The sequence below is a fragment of the Lemur catta genome, chromosome 6 (assembly GCF_020740605.2).
Source record: "Lemur catta isolate mLemCat1 chromosome 6, mLemCat1.pri, whole genome shotgun sequence".
NCBI classification, from domain to species: domain Eukaryota; kingdom Metazoa; phylum Chordata; class Mammalia; order Primates; family Lemuridae; genus Lemur; species Lemur catta.
Window position 1 is genome coordinate 25,215,075 of NC_059133.1, and position 17,180 is coordinate 25,232,254.

The 17,180-nt window shown below is 42.0% G+C and overlaps 1 pseudogene; it reads right to left on the reverse strand.

Annotated features, from left to right (window-relative positions):
- Positions 1-1,674: 1,674 nt before the first annotated feature.
- Positions 1,675-16,940, reverse strand: LOC123640520 (annotated as a pseudogene).
- Between the last annotated feature and the right edge of the window lie 240 nt (positions 16,941-17,180).

Sequence of the window (17,180 nt, forward strand, 5' to 3'; positions counted from 1 at the left end):
TTAAATATTCCTACTGCACATTTTTTAAAAGTAGGATTTAAATCAACCAATGAATATAAAAAGCCAGAACAGTGCCAGGCACTTGTATAAATTATTCACTAGAGCAGCAGCGTTTGATGTTTTGCATTCCCTTTGTAGAATCACTAGAAGGAGGGTCGTGTGTTAAGATACTGGTGACATCTCTGACTAGATTAGATTTCTTCCCAGTGGTCCTAAAAATAAAAGCCCAATGCACAGAGGATAGACCATGCTTTGATCTTTCTGGCCAATGTAGAAATGCAAGTTTTAAAAAATGAGATATATTTTACATACAGGAAAATGCACAGATCTTGAAGTGTACAATTCAATGAGTTTGGACAAATGATTATACTCATGTAATCGTCACCCAAATCAAGATATATAGAGAACATTTCTTTCACCTTCAAATGTCCTTTGTGTCCTTTTCTGGTCAATGCCTACCTTTTGCAGAGGCAGCCATTGTTCTGATTTCTGTTACTGGTTCTGCCTTTTCCTGAACTTCATATACATGGAAAAATACAAATTGTGCTCTTCTGTTTCTGGTTCTTTCATTCCAGATGATGATTTTGAGATGTATCCATAATGTTGTATGTATCAGTAGTTTGCTCCTTTTTATCACTGAGTCTTTTCCCACTGTATGAACATATCACACTTTTCAATCCATTCTCTTGTTGATAGACATTTGGGTCTGTTGTTTCCAGTGTGGGTCTGTTATGAATCTGCTGTCAACATTCTTGTGTAAGTATTTTTGTGGACATGTTTTCATTTCTCTGGGTACACTCTGGTTTGCTCTGGCTGCTCCACATCTTCACCAACATTTGATATTGTTAGTCTTTTTGATTCTAGTCATTCTGGAAACAAATCTTTACCACCTGATTTAGGTCAAGTGATTTACAGCAGTTATTCTTCATTGTTTTTTTTTTTTTTTTTTTTTTTTAAGACAGAGTTTCACTCTGTTGCCTGGGCTAGAGTGCTGTGGCATCAGCCTAGCTCACAGCAACCTCAAACTCCTGGGCTCAAGCGATCCTTCTGCCTCAGCCTCCCGAGTAGCTGGGACTACAGGCATGCACCACCATGCCAGGCTAATGTTTTCTATATATTTTTTAGTTGTCCAGCTAATTTTCTTTCTATTTTTAGTAGAGACAGGGTATCACTCTTGCTCAGGCTGGTCTCAAACTCCTGAGCTCAAATGATCCACCCACCTTGGCCTCCCAGAGTGATAGGATTACATCTTCATTGTTTTGATTATGGTAACTTTTATACTAAGACTTGAAGTCAGGTAGTGTGAGGTCTCTAACCCTCTTTTTCAAAATTGTTTTGGCTATCCTACTTCCTTTGCTTTTTCATATACATTTTAGAATCAGCTTGTCAATTTCTACAAAAGTCTTCTGGGATTTTGAATGGGACTGCATTGAATTTATAGATCGATTTGGGAAGAACTGATTATCTTAACATATTGAAACTTCCAATCCGTGAACACAGTGTATCTCTCCATTTGTTTAGATCTTTTTTTCATCATGCCATATGGAACTTTTATTTTTAACATGATTTCTGTACATCATGAGTATGAGAGAAACCCTTTTACAAATGGAACTGATTTACCAGGAGAAAAAAATCACAAAACCAAACTGATGTTTGATGTCAATCCATAGGAGTTTAAACTTCAAATCTAGCCAAGAATTTTGTTATAATCCCTTTCAGCTTTGCATCTGAATTTTCTGAGATCTTTCTGTCAGCCTTGATATTGTCCAACAGGGCTTGGTGTTGGCTGATAACATGACATGAGAAAGCATTCTCAAACTTTGTGATCTTGCTGGGCTCCAGTTTACCAAGATACCCTCTTACACCTTAGTAGGTATAAGCCATTTGTTTTTCAATAGCCACGGAAGACTATTGCCCTTGCTTCAGCAACTCAGTCAACTCACACACCACAACTCAAGCATTGTTGAGTGGCAGCATCAAGGTGAGAACAAAACTGGGCAAAAGCAGCAACAATACTGAGCCAATTCCAGCTTCATGGTACCTGCCACCTCCTTCATAGCCCTGATTTGGGCAGCAGATCTGACACAGGACACAGATGAACCAATGTTAATGGCAGGGCAGATACCTCTGTAGAACAATTCTGTTTCCAAGATCTGTCCATCAGTGACGGAAATGACATTCGTTGCAACATAATCATATACACTAGCAGCCTGTGTTTCAGTGACTGGTAGAGCAGTCAAGGAGCCACCACCAAAAGCATCATTCATTTTGGCTGCTCTCTCCAGCAACTGGGAGCACTATTACATCATAACTGTCAGCAAGTGATTGTCCATTACATGATTTGTTCAGTTTTAATGTATAGGTGGTCAGTTTACAGTTTTTATTCCCAAGTCTGCTTAACAGATGTAACATTCTTCCAAGGTTTGGAAAAACAGTCACAGTCCCTAAAATTGCTAAAGTCATCTGCTTTGACATTTATACTAACTACCTAAGGTCTGCATAAAGTAAAAGAGAGAGACCTGATCTTGGAAAATAAGCCAGGAATTTTCCAAAGCTGGAATTGAAAATTTTGGATGTTCTAATTAGCTTATTCTGAAACATCAAGGTCATCTTAGTCCATTTGGGCTACCATAACTAAGTACCATAAACTGGGTGGATTACAAACAACAGAGATTTATTTCTCACAGTTCTGGAGGTTGGGAAGTCCAAGATCAAGGCGATGGCAGATTCAGTGTCTGGCAAGGGCCTACTTTTTGGCTCACAGATGGCATTTTCTTCCTGTGTCCTCACATGGGGAAGAAGGGGAGAATGAGCTCCCCTGGGCCTCTTTCATGAGGGCACGAATCCCATTCATGAGGCCTCCACCCTCATGACCTAATCACCTCCAAACGCCCCACCCCTAATACCGTCGCCTTTGGGATTAAGATTTCAACATATGAATTTTGTGGGAACATAAACATTCAGTCCACAGCAAAGGTCAAATTTGGCATTCTAGTAAAATATTCAGTTAATATCCATTGAGTACAGGAAGCTTTTATAGAAAAATTTACTGGATCCCTTTCAAGACACTAGAGTTCCTTAACCTGAAAGATCAAGTATTAAACCCAAGAATTGCCCTTTTTAATACCTGAAAAAAGGCTTTCCAGGTGCTTTATCAAGTATCTTAACATCTGTGTGACTTTGGTGTTGTATAAGAGGGGAGCACTGTTTCTAGCTCACGAATAAATTTATTTAAAAAGAGCAGCAGTGCAGCCTTAAATTGCAAGAAATGTCAATTACGGTTGAGCAGAAAAATACCCTGCTTGAAGTTTGCAAAGACAAAATGTTCTCAGATACCACAAAATTTGGGACAAAATCCAATGATTAAACTTAATTTAATTTCTTTAAGATCAATTTAATTTCTTTAAGTATTTGTCATTGATGTATTTAAGTAATCATTTTTAGAAAGGTCCTGTGGTGTGACACTTCCTAGAGTTTTAAAATGACTTTTCTCTCTATCTTATCTTAAGGGTTGATGCCTGGAAAGGTTGTTTGTCTTGTTTTGCTTATAAATGATTCTACCAGTTTCTAATGAGAAAATCCCCAGAAACACATATTTTTGAGTTGTATCCAAATCCCCAGAAACACATATTTTTGAGTTGTATCCACAAGAATTTTAACATTCTAATTTAAGATCACTACCTTAACCTTACCAAATTATAGCTGTATACTAAATAGTTTTTATTTTATTGTAATCTTTACATTTTACATTTGCTGTCTAAACATTGATTTTTCAGTCTAAGAGGGCCACATGAATGTAAGATGTATTCTTAACCTTCTTAAACAGAATCCTAGTGTACAAAAATTGTTAAATAAAACACAAGAACAGGCTGGGTGAGGTGGCTTACACCTGTAATCCTAGCCCTCTGGGAGGCCGAGGTGGGAGGATTGCTTGAGGTCAGGAGTTTGAGACCAGCCTGAGCAAGAGCGAGACCCTGTCTTTACTAAAAAAAAAAATAAAAAAATTAGCCGAGCATGGTGGCGCATGCCTGTAGTCTCAGCTACTTGGGAGGCTGAGGCATCAGGATCACTTGAGTCCAGGAGTTTGAGGTTGCTGTGAGCTAGGCTGACGCCACGGCACTCACTCTAGCCCGGGCAACAGAGACAGACTCTGTCTCAAAAAACACACAAACAAACAGACAAATAAAAGTGTGTGGAAAGTGCCATGGCTCAGCGAGATGGTGGCTGTCCTGTCCAAGCAGTGGTGGGGCTGGACATCTGTGGAGACACTTTCTAGGCTGCCCTGCTGAGGAAACCGTGGGATTCTTAGTTCCCTCACTCCTCGTCCCTTGCCCCTTCAGCACCAGTCACTCTGCGAGTGCTAAGTGCATGTTCCCTGAGAGCAGTAACTGAAGAAGAGTCTGACATAAGAGCCCGAGGAGGTGTGAGAAAGCAGGGGTGGCCGTGGGCAAGGTCGTCCTCGGGGTGGACCGTGGCAGCATCCTACTCTTTCTCAATCCCTTCTCTCACTGGCAGGGAATGTTGGAACCTTCTCTGACTCTCCTCAAGTTCAAGAAGCTGACCCATGAAGCCTGGTTCCAGCCCTTTTCTCTTTCCTTCTTGTCCCTTTATTTCAGTGAAACTCCTGTTTTACTACCTTCATCCCCCATTTTTCTGCCTCTCTTTTGTGGCGGGCGTCTTTGCCCCATTCCCCAGGCCAGTATGCTGGAGATAGTCTTTATGTTATATGCCTGAAAGTTGTCTTGCCTTCCTCCCCTCTCCCCTCAACGACAGCCACACACACACACACACACACACACACACACACACACACACACACACACATACACACACTCTCCAAACTCAGACAGACAGATGCTACATTCATTTCCTGGGGCTGCTGTAACAAAATACCACGAAGTTGGTGGCTTAAAACAATAGGAATGTATTCTTTCACAATTCTGGAGGCTAGAGGGCCAAAAGTGAGGTGTCAGTGTGACATGCTCTCTCAAAGAATCTAGTGGGGGGTCCCTCCTGGCCTCCTCCTGGCTTCTGGTGGTTGCTGGCAATTCTTGGTGTTCCTTGACTTATGTCAGCACAACTCCAATTTCTTCCTCCATCTTCACGTGGCCATCTTCCCTCTGTGAGGATCTCTCCTTATAAGGACACCAGTCATTGGGTGAGGGCTCACCCTAACCCAATAAATCGTCGTTTTTACTCAATCATGTCTGTAAAAACGCTATTTCCAAATAAGTTCACATGCACAGATACTGTACTTTGGGTGAGAACTTTAACATATCTTTTTTTTTTTTTTTAACAGTCTCACACTCTGTTGTCTGTCCTAGAGTACAGTAGCGTGATCATAGCTCACTGCAAACTCAAACTCCCCAGCTCAAGTGATTCTCCTGCTTCAGCCTCCCTAGTAGCTGGGACTATAGGCTCACACCACTATTCCTGGCTAATTTTTTTGTGTTTTGTAGAGATGGGGTCTTGTCGCTATGTTGCTCAGGCTGGTCTTGAACTCCTGGACTCAAGCGATCCTCCTGCCTAGGCCTCCCAAAGTGCTAGGATTACAGGCATGAGTTACCACACCAGGCCCAACACGTCTTTTTTGAAGTCACATTCAACCTATAACAGATGCCCTATGATTGTATCCTGCTTGGCATTTTTGAAAGTTACACTCCCAATCCCTGTGGGAAGCAGCTTTATAACATCTGGTTAAGAACGCACACTTGGGGCAGATCTGAATTTAAGTCCTGCCTCTGCTTTTGGACAACTGCTTTTAGCTCTCTAAGGTTCAGTTTCCACATACGTAATATGGGAAAAGTCTCCTACCTACCCCAAGGTTGCTCCATGTTAGATACTTAACACAGGACCCAGCACGTGGCATAGACTCAAAAAACCAATAACCCTCATTGTTACGCAAGTGGACTTTTCTCTCTTCCTCTCCACTGGCACACGGTCACACGGACTCAGAGCAGAGACTGGCATGGACTTGTGAGTCCCAGCTGAATACTCACACACAGGCCTCCCAGAAGACGTCAAGTCAACTCAAGATTTATTCGTGAGACAAGTTGAGCTTTCCTTTCTCCGTGTCCCTCCTTGTCCCAGTTTTATCTGCTTTCCAAGCTTGAAGTGGCATAGGGGAAATGCTAGGAAAACAAACTTCTGCAGTCCCCCGTGGGACGCTCTTTCCACACAGCTACCTCCTCCCCGCTCCACTTTCTGTTTGTCTCCTCAACATCCAAACCCCTGACTCGGGTTTCTGCTGATTTCAGGCTCTTTGATGCTGATGTGGCTCTGAAGTAGTGGCTGGTAAAGACAAACCACCATTTGTTGTTTTTTTAAAAAAAAGAAAAGAAAGGAAAAAAAAAAAAAAACCCAGGCTTTTATCTCTGTGTATCTCTAAATTGCCAAAGGTCTTATTGTGGAGAGAGAGAACAAGTGGGATTTTATCTTCCTGCCCCTGCCAGGCAGCCACTGAACATCAAAGCTCTCAGAGCCCTGGGGGTGGCAGGTAGGGAGTAAAGTGAGTAGAGACAAAAAGAGGCTGGGCCCTACCAGGAATGCCTGGTGCTCCCAGGAGGTGGGCTGCCTTTGATGATGGTTGGGTAGGAGGTAGTGGAGCTTGAAGTTTTATCACGGAGAAGGGCAGCTCTAAGGCAGCGGTCCCCAACCTTTTTGGCACCAGGGACTGGTTTCATGGAAGACAATTTTTTCTCATGGACTGGGGGACAGGGGTGGTTTCCGGATGATTCAAGTGCATTACATTTATTATGCAGTTAAACCTCTCTGCTGACAATAATCTGTATTTGCAGCCGCTCCCCAGAGCTAGCATCACCACCTCAGCTCCACCTCAGATCATCAGGCATTAGATTCTCATAAGGACCGTACAACCCTCACATGTGCAGTTTACAATAGGGTTCACACTCCTATGAGAATCTTTCTTTTTTTTTTCTGAGACACAGTCTGACTCTGTTGCCGGGGCTAGAGTGCCGTAGTGTCAGCCTAGTTCACAGCAACCTCAAACTCCTGGGCTCAAGTGATCCTCCTGCCTCAGCCTCCCGAGTAGCTGGGACTGCAGGTGTGTACCACCACACTCGGCTAATCTTTTCTATTTTTAGTAGAGTCGGGGTCTTGCTCTTGCTCAAGCTGGTCTTGAACTCCTGAGCTCAAGCTGTCCTCCTGCCTCTGCCTCCCAGAGTGCTAGGATTATAGGCGTGAGCCACCGTGCCCGGCCTTCCTACAAGAATCTACTGCCACTGCTGATAGGATAGGAGGTGGATATGAGCAATGGGGAGAGGCTGTAAGTACCAGTGAAGGTTCACTCACCTTCCGCTGTGTGGCTCAGCTCCTAACAGTCCATGGACCGGTACTGGTCTGCGGCCTGGGGGTTGGAGGCTGCAGCTATAAATGATGCATAATCCTCCATTGAGACACAAATTTTTTCTACAGTTTCCCTACTTTTGATCAAAAATTTCAAAGGAAGATTATTCTTAATCACAAACAACATTGGTTCCACTGTATTTGGCCTAATTATTTACATACATGCATTAAGAGTGTTAATTTGCTAGAAGAGCCTTTTAAAACATACTCTGCTGTAAGTTTGCATAAGGAGTCTCAGATTGAACGTTTATTTCACTTTGTTTTCATAGCAGCTTTATTCATTATAATAGCTAAAAGCTGGAAACAATCTACATGTTTACTATCAATAAACAGATAAACATACTATGGTATAGACATACAACGAGATCTCACTAAGCAATAAAAAGGAGTCAACTACTGGCCGGGCGCAGTGGCTCACGCCTGTAATCCTAGCACTCTGGGAGGCTGAGGTGGGTGGATCGCTCAAGGTCAGGAGTTCGAGACCAGCCTGAGCAAGAGCGAGACCCCGTCTCTACTAAAAATAGAAAGAAATTATCTGGCCAACTAAAATAAATAGCTAGGAAATATTAGCTGGGCATGGTGGCGCATGCCTGTAGTCCCAGCTACTCGGGAGGCTGAGGCAGTAGGATCGCTTAAGCCCAGGAGGTTCAGGTTGCTGTGAGCTAGGCTGACGCCACGGCACTCACTCTAGCCCAGGCAACAGAGTGAGATTCTGTCTCAAAAAAAAAAAAAAGAGTAAACTACTGATACATGCAACAATATAGATGAATTTCATCAAAATCATGATAAGCAAAAGAAGTCATACACAAAATAGTACATACTGTATAATTCCACTTATGTGATCGTTGGACAGGCCAAACTAATCTGCTTATAGAAGTTAAAAGTTCCCTCTTATGGGAAGAGAATATTGACAGGAAAAGGGTATAAGGAAACTTTCTGGGGTGATGGGAACATTTTATATCATGATGTGGGTGATCGTCACATGTAAAGAGTCATCAAGCCATACACTTATTATTTTTTCCATTTTAGTACATATAAATTATAATGCAACAAAGTACTGCAAAGAACAAATTGACACTAGCTGTGGCTGACAAGCACATGTTGCAAACAAACTACCAGAAAAGCCACCAAAACCGAAAGAACTTGCCCAGAGAGAAGAGTAGTCCAGAGGAACTTTTTTTCTGACACTTTTTCTATTAAGTCAATTCAAAAGCAGTTACTCAGAGGTGACAAAGAGAATCTGAGCAGAGCTTACGATCAACATATAGGACTGGAGTAACAAAAACTAAAATTCAGAGTCCACCAAGAAGGAGGTACCTTGCTGTATACCCAGGCTTTCTGTTGAGGCCCCAAGAGTGTATACGGTAGTTATTGGGTAAAAAGAAATAGACTAGCACTCGTGTATCAGTTTCCTGTGGCTGTTGTAACAAATTACCACAAACTTGATGTTTTAGAACAACAGAAACATATTTTTTCAGTGTTCTGGAAGCCAGAAGTCCGAAATCAGCATAGTGGATGGAAATCCAGATGTCAGTAGGGCCCAGCTCTTGCCAAAGGCTCCAGAGGAGAATATGTTCTTTGCCTCTCCCAGCTTCTGGTGCCTTCCAGCATTCTTTGGCCTGTGGCCACGTCACTCCAGTCTCTGCACATGTGGTCTCATTGCTTTTTCCTGTTTGTATGTGTCAAATCTTCCTCTATCTCTCTCTTGTAAGGATTCATGCAATAGTGTGTAGGGCCACTTGGATAATCCAGGATAATCTCTCCAACTCAAAATTCTTGGATCCTTAATTTAATCGCTGCTACAAAGTCCTTTTTTCCCTGCATATAAGGTAACATTCTTAGTTTCCAGGAATTAGGAGAATCATTTATTCAGTTTACTATACCACAGAAGAATTAAAGCCTAACCTGGAATAAATCTGTCCCTAATCTAATTGCTAGACAGAAGCAAAAGTAAATGCTTTCTGGAAAAAAATAACATCACCCAGAGACTTAAAATATATCTACGATTTTGCACATACAATGTGTGAAATGTCAATCAAAAATAACTATGCATAAAAAATAATAGATGAAAATCAAGAGGAAAATATAGACAATATATACAAATCCACAGAAGACACTCAGGTGTACTTTTAAGAGCCTGGTGAGGCTAGGCTACCGAGCCAAGAACTCACTACCATATTTTGCCTGGAGTACTTACTAATTCCTCTCTTTTTGAGACCTCAAAAACAGCCTAAATTTCCTCACAAATTGACTTTCTTTGCTCATCTGTAAGGCTGGGGACCCTGTGAACAGGGTTCCAGGCCAGTTTTTCCAAAAGGTTTTGTAATTTTTGACCCTATAAAGTCAACCCAAGTTCCTTTAAAGTATGTGATGATATCTGATTAAATGAACATCATCTTCAAGTATGACATTCCAGACAAGGTCTTGATGGCATAACTAATGTTGTCAACTAAGTCCCAGTAAAAAGGACGACATATCCTTATTGTACTTATGCAAATAACTGTATTGATATCAAAATAAGAATATTCATTAAGGGTTTCCAAATTCTGGAGGGGGTCAGGCAAGGAGACTATGATATCATTTACAAATGTTTCATTTCAGTTTATAAAAACAGAGTTGACTAAAGTGTTATGGATTATAGATAACTTAAAGGGAAAAAGAAAGGTCTTCCTTATATACCCAGAAAATAGAACACTAAAACATCAATAATATCCCCATCCACACCCCAAAAAACCCCTATAATCATTCCTCATCACTTGATTCAGTTCCACTGGATCTTGGGTTTACAGTCTCATGAATTCATTTGTTTCTTGACTAGAGATCTGGAAATCCTATGTAGTTCATGGGATGGCCTCAAAATTGTTCAAGTGATGCCATCAGAAGCCGGGACTTAAAGGTGCCTGGCACAGGCCTTTCCCATGGGCCTCTGAGGCAGTCTTTTTTTGTTGAAGATGAAACAAGCAGCATCAGAGTACAATAAAAAAAAAACAAAACTGTAGTTGACAAAAGACTCAAAAAGCTGTGGTTCATTTATTACTGACAATTTTCAAAAGCAAAAGTTCTGATAAGAATTCATTCCAATGATAATGCAACTGATGAGAAAATTTGGGTGCTTCTGTAGATATCAGAGAAGAAAATAAAGTCAATTCTAAAAATTTTTAGACAAAATAATTATGCAGAACAATTAACACTATTTTCAAAGAAGACAGTGAATATTACATCTAATTTGTAAAAATAGCTTATAGTTTTAATGCTAGATTTTCAGCCACGAGTCAAAGTAAGCATAAGCCTACAAAACTCACCAGTTCATGTCAAAGAGCTGCTCTTTTTCTCATAGGTACTAAAGGGGACCAGATCATGCCACCCCCAAATATACCACTTTGGCATAAGGATTATGTTGAACTGTAGGTGATTGAAAAACAGCAGATGTAGGAAAAGCTCCTTTCCTCTGCCCCCTTCTGTCTAAAAGCAGGGTATACATTTGCCTTTGTAAAGGTAACATAAGTTTCCATTTGTGAAGGTGCCTTCCCAAATCAGGAAGAGAACTACTCTCCCAAATCAGGAAGAGCACTACTCTGGAGACTGTTCTTACTACCTGCATGACACTTCCATTCTTATCTGCATAACACACCTTACTAAACAATCCTTACTTACCGGAGATTTCCTAATCACCCTCCTAACTCTACTCTCCCCAAGAAACCCCCAGACCCCTTTCCTTTGTCTAGCCTTTCTCCACACTTTATCCCTTTTGTTAAGATGGTATATAAGCCCCAAATTCTAACCACCTCCTTGAGCTACACGTGTGTGCATGTACGTAATCTAATCTGTTTTTTCCCCCTCTTGCTAATCTGTTTTTTGTCACATTGTTTAACTCATAGTGTCCCAGCCACTGAACCTAGGAGGAAAGAGGAAAAAAGATTTTCCTCCCTTACAGTTTAAATTCTTAATTGATTTGTATTCAAAATAGAAAAATGGACAAGCAGAAAAGACTAACAGATCAGATTCTTGTCATCTCTCACCCAATGGAAATAAATCTATATAAAACTCTCAATTCATTTGCAGAGATCATTAAATGATCTGTCCCTAAAACCAAATTCCCAACTGAAAGAGGTCAACAAATCAAATTCTCTGGAGCGTTTCACTCAAAATGGAATAGATCTCTATGCACCATTAATCCATTTAGAGAGATCATCAGATGGTCAGACCATAGAAGTAAATCCTCAATGGCGGATAATTTATTGGCTGTAAACAAATCAAAAACAAAATTAGTAAGGGCAAAAATAAAATTAGAAAAACAGAGTCAGCAAAGTTCTGTTGTTACTTTGCATTATTTGACCTTTAGAATCAAGAAAAGATACACCTATGCTTAACTGCCCATGTGGTATACTCCTCTGGGGATGAAGCCTACCTGGCTCTGGTCAGCAAATCCACTGGGCATCTTGGTGAAACCTCCAGAACTGAGAAAAGATAATTTTCAGAAAGAAGTAAAATCACAACTCTCCTATAGATATAAAAGTGAACACGTGTTAAAGAATTTATTTTACTCGTATGATGAGAAAGAATAAGGCAGATGTGATAACCAGTGTATTCATTTGCTAGGGCTGCCATAGAAAAGTATCATAAACTGGGTGGCTTCAACAATAGAAATTTGTTTTCTCACAGTTCTGGGGGCTAGAAGTTCAAAATCAAGGTGTTTGTTTGCAGAGTTAGTTCCTCCTGGGGGCCATGAGGAAGAATCTGTTCCATGCATCTCTCCCAGTTTCCGGCGGTTTGCTGGCAATCCTTGGCATTCCTTGCCTACAGATGCGTCACCTTCATCTCTGACTTTTCTCTTTACATGGTGTTCTTTTGTGTGCATGTCTGTCTCTGTGCCCAAGTTACTTTTTTTTAAAATAAGGACACAGTCATATATATATATTTTTTGCTACCCCCTCCCCGCTTCGAAGGACACCATCATATTGTACCAGGGCCCACACTCGTGGCCTCATCCTGGAAAGGATGGCCTTGCTAATAAACTATTTAACAGAAAAAAGTAAACTATCTAGCAGAAAGAAAAGAAAGAGGTAAATGCACAGCACACAGCTGCCCCCTTGTTTGATTAACCATCTGCAGAGGTTTGTTTTTACAGCACTTGAAAAGAACTGAGCAGATAGAAGGAGCGTGACCCTTCCTCAGCATCGGCCAGAACCACATTCCAGAAAACCTGATAAGCCAGCCTCTAGGAGAGGGGGGAATAAAAAAAGGAAAAATGAACACACTGGTTTCACAGCTGTTTCCTGCTATCAGTCTATAACAATAAACTTTTTTTTTACCCTGTATAATCCCCAATAAAAGCCCAAGCTGCTTGTCCTCTGGGCTGACACTTCTTCCTTTCTTTTGTATGCTGAGCCCTTTCCCTCTCTCTCTAGGGAAAAGTAAAATAAACTTTTTACCTCTTTCTATCCTACTCTTTGTGTCAAAACTTCTCTTTCAGCCCATCCTGTGAGTTCCTACCCTAAAGGTCTTAACTTGGTTATCTACAAAGACTATTTCCAAACAAGCTCACATTCACAGATACTAGGGGTTAGGATGTATCTTCAACATCTTTTTTTGGGGGTGGGGACAGAATTCACCCCGCAACAACTGGTTCAAAGAAGAAATCAAAACAGCATGGATTTTTTTCCAAGTAAAGGGAGGTCGAAATGAATTGCAAATCAGGTGAAAAATGAGGGTGGAGGAGTCAATTGTATCACTAGCAGATAGGACAAAACTATTACTAAGTAACCTACAACTTACAAAGCTTTCCAAAATAGCTCAAAGACGATAAGTAGGGCTAGAATCTCATAACCCAGAAGGATATGTCATAAACAATGCATAGTTTTCCACTGAAACGTAATTTTTTCTATGTTTCCATTAATTCATTTATTTGATTCCATGGATGAAATGGTCCTAAATCTGCGGTACATGGAGAGGTCCTGAAATCTCAAGTGCATGATTCACTTTCCTGGCAAACTTGTAGCCACCTCCAATCTCTAGCCCTGTTTCCTGTAAGGTTGAGTGGGAGGTTTGGCCGTGTTGTCCTTATGGGGCTGTTGGGCACTTGAGGACAGCAGCACCCTCTGAGCAGATGCTCTCTGTTCCTTCTCTGCTTGGTCTGCTCAGGGAGGCAGGAAACCAGGCCCAGAGAAATAAAGGAGCATCACTTAGGGCCACCCGATGCGTTTCTACAACTACAGGAGCTGCAACATGGAGGCCGCTGTGAGCCATTTTCTGCACCCTGTTTATGGTCTCCAGTCTTCATGCCTCAGCCTCCAAAACGCACAGGGTGTAGCTTACTGGGGTTATTAGCTTCATTCCCTGGGCTTGTCGGAATTCTTCTCACAGCTGCCTGGGCACGAAAGCAGAAGGCTGACAGAGACAGAAACAGGTATTCAAAGTGTCTACGTGTTAAAAAATGAAACACAGGCATGAGCTTCCTAAGAAAGTGCTTTACGGAATTATAGATCTAGGAGCTCAATAAAGAAATCTCTTTCTCCTTGATAAAAATAGCTTTGGGAAAAGACAAATTCAGGAATTCTCTCCTGGGTGATTCATATTCCGGACATTCTTTGGCATTTTCACTATATATATATTTATGTATATATATCTTTTTACTATGTTGCTTTTTTTCCCAGAAAAAGAAATTCTTACTGGAGAAAGCCATGCCAAGCCTGAGAATTTGAGTATTCCAGGCCAAGCTCAATAAGGCCAAAGAGCTTTCCAGTAGGAAATTATTTCATTTGCAGTGACAGAGGCCAGCCAGTCCCTTGGCCTGCAGCTCACAATCTGTGGGGAGGAAGGGGGGGCCTCTTTCTCATCCAGCTCTGTAAATTACTCCCCCTTATTTAAGCTCTTACCAGCTTCCTCTGCATCACTCTGCCTGGAAGTTCCCCAAGCGGATGTCCTACCCTGGTCAAAAGTCTCAATCTCCAATTCCATTTCAACATCATCGGCCTCTTCAGGGGGGACCCGTGCTGTCACACCTGGGTGGTCCTTGCTGTTTTTCCTTTCTGTCTGCAGGTGAACTCGTCTCACATGTCTAAAGAGAACACGAGGGTGGGGGGGCTCTTTCAATTTTGTCTGCAATTCCCAGGCCCAGTTTCCCTCTGGCTTCCTAATTTCTTTTGAGACTTGGGGTGTGTGTGGTTTTGCCCAGGTGAGTGATTCATCACCTGGAACCCACACACTTCTACCTCTTAGGAACTATGCACCCTTTCTCAGTCTTTGCCAATTCCCCTCACCTAGCGCCTCTTTCTCAATTCCTCCCATAAAGTAAGGGTGGATTATTTGACTGGCACCTTTCTATGCTCTTGAATGCATTATTTTATCTCCCCTTCAAAGCAACTCTGTGGATTGGGAACAATCATGATTCCCAGTTTACAGTTGAGAAAATAAGATTTAAGGCAGTTAAATGACCCACCCAAAGTCACATGGCTGAATTCAAGACGCAGGATTTGAACCCAGGCCTAGCTGGCTGAAAAGCTAGTATAGTTTACTGCTTGTTTATTTGCCATGTTCTGAGATTCTAGGAAAAGAATACTGAAATTAATGTATAGGCATGTGTTGCTTAATGACAGAATACGTTCTGAGAAATGTACCATTGTATGAACACCACAGAGCTTACCTACACAAACCTAGATGGTACAGCCTACTACCCACCTAAGATACATGGTCTAGCCTACTGCTCCTAGACTACAAACCTATACAGCATGTCACTGCACTGAACACTGTATGCAATTGTGACACAATGGCCAATATTTGTGTATCTAAACATAGAAAAGGTACAGTAAAAATATAGTATTATAATCTTATGGGACCACTGTGGTATATGTGGTTCATTGTTGGCCAAAACATTGTTCTGAAGTACATGACTATATTTTGTCAGCTGATGACGATGATTGAGGATGGGAGACTTGGGTTAGGAGAAAAAAAAATTATTGGCATTCTCACAATGTGATGTTTACCTCTTTTCATTGGATTGCATATTTTCATATTCTCTCAAAGGCTAGATCATCCTGAGCCCTCATTAGTCTCTCCAAAGGCAAGAAGAGGTTACAGGATGTTTTTGGGAATCAGACTTTTAATGAATTTTGACAACGCTATTCTTGGGTTAAATTTAGAAAAATATGAAGTTTGGTTTTTGAGGCCTCCAGCTCCCATTTTTGTTACTCTTTTTCTTTTGAAAATAAACCCACCTACCCAAATTTCCATACCAATCTCAGGGATTTGTGGCCATGAGCTCTGCTATCAGGGAGAAATTGATCAGACAAAGCCATTCACTTGACTTTAATGGGTTACTCTTCTGAGCACAAAAGAACACTTCGAGGGAAAACAATCTTACAGCTGCCTTAATAAAGGTGGGGTTTTAGACACCAGAGGCAAAGCTGCTTAGGGGTTGCCGGGCCTTCCTGGTGACACTTAGTCAGATCTCCTACCCTCCCACCAAGATGGCTCTCTCCAAACAGGGCCTTTGCATCTGCCATTCCCTTGGCCAGGGCTCTGCGGCCCACGCCCATTCCTTTGTCTAGTTAGCATCTACACATCCCTAAGGTCTCAGGTGAAGCATCGCTGTCTCAGGGAAGCTTTTCCTGACCTCTCTGACTAGGTCAGGGTCCCCTGACATAGGCTCTCAAAGCACTATGACTGTTCCTTCTTAGCACTTGTCACAGCTTCCACTTTTCATACATCTTTCTGGCTATTTGATTTTGATTCCCTCACTGGATGCGGTGAGGGCAGCAGTGACGCCTGCTCTGGGACATCTGTATCTGCAGCACGTGTGTCTTACCTGGTTCGACTCCCAATAAGTAGTCATTGACCGAATGGACTGGGAACCTTCAGGGACTTTAGGCGTCTCCCTTTCCCCTCCCTTCACCCCCACTGGCTTAGTGGAAGCCAAGGACACACGTCAATAATCAGCGCCTTCTACAGAAGCCTGTAAACGTAAAATCTGGCAGGGCAAAGCAAGAGATGTTAAGTCGTCTCTCCTGCCCTACTCCTTCCACACATTCCCTTTCCAGTGCTCTGTGTGGACACTGTGCCAGTGAGCCATGCACGCGCTTGTGCTTCCTCGGGGTGAAGCCCTTACCAAGCTTATCGTCACATTCCCAGGGACTCACTTTGAATAACGCAAGCATAATCACACTGTGGCCAAACATGGGGAACCGAGCTTTCGGTTCAAGGCCCACAGCCCCAGGGCACTATCCAGCTCTTGCAAATACGATCTTGGCCATTTACCAACGCCTTCCTTACTTTTCTTCTTGTCCCTGTAGGACATAATGGTCACATATGGTCATTGCCGGGTCCACCTCACCCCGGGAGGTTTTGCTGAAAGCCGAAAGACAACATTCTGGCCTCAGACCAAATGTGGAGTGGAAATGGCCTGGCTTCTCGGCAGCTTCTCTGTTTCCCTGACAGCAGCCTTGCTTGTGGAGGCGTCTGGTATCAGGAATATCTTGAGCTCGGGTCCTGGGAAAATTTTTCTCTGCTGCTTTTGAGGGGTGGTGGAGGGGAAGTTTCAAAGACTCTCTCTCTCTCTCCTCCCCCCATGTGCCCGACATGTTTTACATCAAATATTTTTTAAAACTCTAAAACTATCCAAGATAGATTTCATTCTCAAAACAGCATCTGTCATTTATAATTGAGAGTTTTTATAACTCTCAAGGTTGAGGAACATCAAGTGTTTTATAACTATGATTATTTTGGAGGAATGAGGGTGGGAAAACAGATCATAATTTAAATTGCATGCTAGAAATCTTCTATGCAGTTTCATATGGAGATTTAGGAGGCAGGGTTTGGGA